Here is a 4,902-nt window from a genome sequence, read left to right as displayed (position 1 = left end):
AGAGGATTGGCTCGCATGCACAACCAGCGAAGACGTAGCAGTGACATCAGCAAGCACTGCTCCTCGACTCTGTTGTACTTCCCACAAAGTCGGGTGCTTGGCTGACATGTGCCTGATCATGCTGGTGGTGGTCAGGCTGCTAGTTTTGGTACCCCTGCTGATGCTGGCACGGCAGGTGTTGCAAATGGCCTTTTTTGAATCATCTGGATCCAACTTAAAAAACTGCCAGACTCGTGAAGACCTAACATTTGTACAGGCACCTTGTGTCGTCGTGTTGTTCCGGGGAACGGTTGCCTGACTTCTGCCTGGGGCCACCACCCTGCTTCTTACTGCCTGTTGTGATGCTACGCCTCCCTCCCCCTGTGCACTGCTGTCCTCGCTCTGCATATCCTCCTGCCAGGTTGGGTCAGTTACTGGATCATCCACCACGTCGTCTTCCTCTTCCGCACCCTGCTCCTCCTCCTGACTTGCTGACAATTGTGTCTCATCATCGTCCACCACTTGTTGAGACACGTTGCCAACTTCGTGAGAACGTGGCTGCTCAAATATTTGGCCATCTGTACAGACGATCTCCTCATGACCCACTTCAATATGAGCTGGCGAGAGGCCAGAATGTGTGAATGGAAACGTGAACAGCTCTTCCGAGTGTCCAAGTGTGGGATCATTAATGTCCGAGGAGGACGTGTACTCAGCCTGGTGGTAGGAAGGAGGATCAGGTTCAGAAATGTGCGGTGCAGTATCACGGCTACTGACACTTGACCGTGTGGAAGACAGAGTGTTTGTGGTGGTGCCAATCTGACTGGAAGCATTATCCGCTATCCAACTAACAACCTGTTGACACTGGTCTTGGTTCAAGAGCGGTGTACTGCTGCGGTCCCCAAGAATTTGGGACAGGACGTGCGAGCGACTAGATGTGGCCCTTTGTTGTGGCGAAATTAGAGCTTGCCCACGACCTCGGCCTCTGCCTGCACCACCATCACGTCCACTTCCTTGTTCCTTGCCAATGCCCTTGCGCATTTTGCAATGCTGTGCACTGCTGACGTGTATATTCACTACTTGTGCGTTATATCAAAGTTTCTGGAAATTGCACACAAGTGCACCTGTACGCTGCCACCGACAGGCACACACGTGCGGTTTTTAAATGCAAGCACGGACGCAATAATAACCTAACACAGGTTTTAGGAGCAAAAATTAAGAACTCTGACACTATCAGCCACTGCTGACTGACGTGTATTATACACTACACTTGTGCGTTATATAATAGTTTGGTAAACGCACACCAGTGCACCTGTACGCTGCCACCAACAGGCACACACGTGCGGTTTTAAAAACCAAGCACGGACGCAATAATAACCTAACACAGGTTTTAGGAGCAAAAATTAAGAACTCTGACACTATCAGCCACTGCTGACTGACGTGTATTATACACTACACTTGTGCGTTATATAATAGTTTGGTAAACGCACACCAGTGCACCTGTACGCTGCCACCAACAGGCACACACGTGCGGTTTTAAAAACCAAGCACGGACGCAATAATAACCTAACACAGGTTTTAGGAGCAAAAATTAAGAACTCTGACACTATCAGCCACTGCTGACTGACGTGTATTATACACTACACTTGTGCGTTATATAATAGTTTGGTAAACGCACACCAGTGCACCTGTACGCTGCCACCAACAGGCACACACGTGCGGTTTTAAAAACCAAGCACGGACGCAATAATAACCTAACACAGGTTTTAGGAGCAAAAATTAAGAACTCTGACACTATCAGCCACTGCTGACTGACGTGTATTATACACTACACTTGTGCGTTATATAATAGTTTGGTAAACGCACACCAGTGCACCTGTACGCTGCCACCAACAGGCACACACGTGCGGTTTTAAAAACCAAGCACGGACGCAATAATAACCTAACACAGGTTTTAGGAGCAAAAATTAAGAACTCTGACACTATCAGCCACTGCTGACTGACGTGTATTATACACTACACTTGTGCGTTATATAATAGTTTGGTAAACGCACACCAGTGCACCTGTACGCTGCCACCAACAGGCACACACGTGCGGTTTTAAAAACCAAGCACGGACGCAATAATAACCTAACACAGGTTTTAGGAGCAAAAATTAAGAACTCTGACACTATCAGCCACTGCTGACTGACGTGTATTATACACTACACTTGTGCGTTATATAATAGTTTGGTAAACGCACACCAGTGCACCTGTACGCTGCCACCAACAGGCACACACGTGCGGTTTTAAAAACCAAGCACGGACGCAATAATAACCTAACACAGGTTTTAGGAGCAAAAATTAAGAACTCTGACACTATCAGCCACTGCTGACTGACGTGTATTATACACTACACTTGTGCGTTATATAATAGTTTGGTAAACGCACACCAGTGCACCTGTACGCTGCCACCAACAGGCACACACGTGCGGTTTTAAAAACCAAGCACGGACGCAATAATAACCTAACACAGGTTTTAGGAGCAAAAATTAAGAACTCTGACACTATCAGCCACTGCTGACTGACGTGTATTATACACTACACTTGTGCGTTATATAATAGTTTGGTAAACGCACACCAGTGCACCTGTACGCTGCCACCAACAGGCACACACGTGCGGTTTTAAAAACCAAGCACGGACGCAATAATAACCTAACACAGGTTTTAGGAGCAAAAATTAAGAACTCTGACACTATCAGCCACTGCTGACTGACGTGTATTATACACTACACTTGTGCGTTATATAATAGTTTGGTAAACGCACACCAGTGCACCTGTACGCTGCCACCAACAGGCACACCTGTGCGGTTTTAAAAACCAAGCACGGACGCAATAATAACCTAACACAGGTTTTAGGAGCAAAAATTAAGAACTCTGACACTATCAGCCACTGCTGACTGACGTGTATTATACACTACACTTGTGCGTTATATAATAGTTTGGTAAACGCACACCAGTGCACCTGTACGCTGCCACCAACAGGCACACACGTGCGGTTTTAAAAACCAAGCACGGACGCAATAATAACCTAACACAGGTTTTAGGAGCAAAAATTAAGAACTCTGACACTATCAGCCACTGCTGACTGACGTGTATTATACACTACACTTGTGCGTTATATAATAGTTTGGTAAACGCACACCAGTGCACCTGTACGCTGCCACCAACAGGCACACACGTGCGGTTTTAAAAACCAAGCACGGACGCAATAATAACCTAACACAGGTTTTAGGAGCAAAAATTAAGAACTCTGACACTATCAGCCACTGCTGACTGACGTGTATTATACACTACACTTGTGCGTTATATAATAGTTTGGTAAACGCACACCAGTGCACCTGTACGCTGCCACCAACAGGCACACACGTGCGGTTTTAAAAACCAAGCACGGACGCAATAATAACCTAACACAGGTTTTAGGAGCAAAAATTAAGAACTCTGACACTATCAGCCACTGCTGACTGACGTGTATTATACACTACACTTGTGCGTTATATAATAGTTTGGTAAACGCACACCAGTGCACCTGTACGCTGCCACCAACAGGCACACACGTGCGGTTTTAAAAACCAAGCACGGACGCAATAATAACCTAACACAGGTTTTAGGAGCAAAAATTAAGAACTCTGACACTATCAGCCACTGCTGACTGACGTGTATTATACACTACACTTGTGCGTTATATAATAGTTTGGTAAACGCACACCAGTGCACCTGTACGCTGCCACCAACAGGCACACACGTGCGGTTTTAAAAACCAAGCACGGACGCAATAATAACCTAACACAGGTTTTAGGAGCAAAAATTAAGAACTCTGACACTATCAGCCACTGCTGACTGACGTGTATTATACACTACACTTGTGCGTTATATAATAGTTTGGTAAACGCACACCAGTGCACCTGTACGCTGCCACCAACAGGCACACACGTGCGGTTTTAAAAACCAAGCACGGACGCAATAATAACCTAACACAGGTTTTAGGAGCAAAAATTAAGAACTCTGACACTATCAGCCACTGCTGACTGACGTGTATTATACACTACACTTGTGCGTTATATAATAGTTTGGTAAACGCACACCAGTGCACCTGTACGCTGCCACCAACAGGCACACACGTGCGGTTTTAAAAACCAAGCACGGACGCAATAATAACCTAACACAGGTTTTAGGAGCAAAAATTAAGAACTCTGACACTATCAGCCACTGCTGACTGACGTGTATTATACACTACACTTGTGCGTTATATAATAGTTTGGTAAACGCACACCAGTGCACCTGTACGCTGCCACCAACAGGCACACACGTGCGGTTTTAAAAACCAAGCACGGACGCAATAATAACCTAACACAGGTTTTAGGAGCAAAAATTAAGAACTCTGACACTATCAGCCACTGCTGACTGACGTGTATTATACACTACACTTGTGCGTTATATAATAGTTTGGTAAACGCACACCAGTGCACCTGTACGCTGCCACCAACAGGCACACACGTGCGGTTTTAAAAACCAAGCACGGACGCAATAATAACCTAACACAGGTTTTAGGAGCAAAAATTAAGAACTCTGACACTATCAGCCACTGCTGACTGACGTGTATTATACACTACACTTGTGCGTTATATAATAGTTTGGTAAACGCACACCAGTGCACCTGTACGCTGCCACCAACAGGCACACACGTGCGGTTTTAAAAACCAAGCACGGACGCAATAATAACCTAACACAGGTTTTAGGAGCAAAAATTAAGAACTCTGACACTATCAGCCACTGCTGACTGACGTGTATTATACACTACACTTGTGCGTTATATAATAGTTTGGTAAACGCACACCAGTGCACCTGTACGCTGCCACCAACAGGCACACACGTGCGGTTTTAAAA

The sequence above is a fragment of the Anomaloglossus baeobatrachus genome, chromosome 1 (genome assembly GCF_048569485.1).
Source record: "Anomaloglossus baeobatrachus isolate aAnoBae1 chromosome 1, aAnoBae1.hap1, whole genome shotgun sequence".
NCBI classification, from domain to species: Eukaryota; Metazoa; Chordata; class Amphibia; order Anura; family Aromobatidae; genus Anomaloglossus; species Anomaloglossus baeobatrachus.
Note: the sequence above shows the minus strand (reverse complement) of the source record.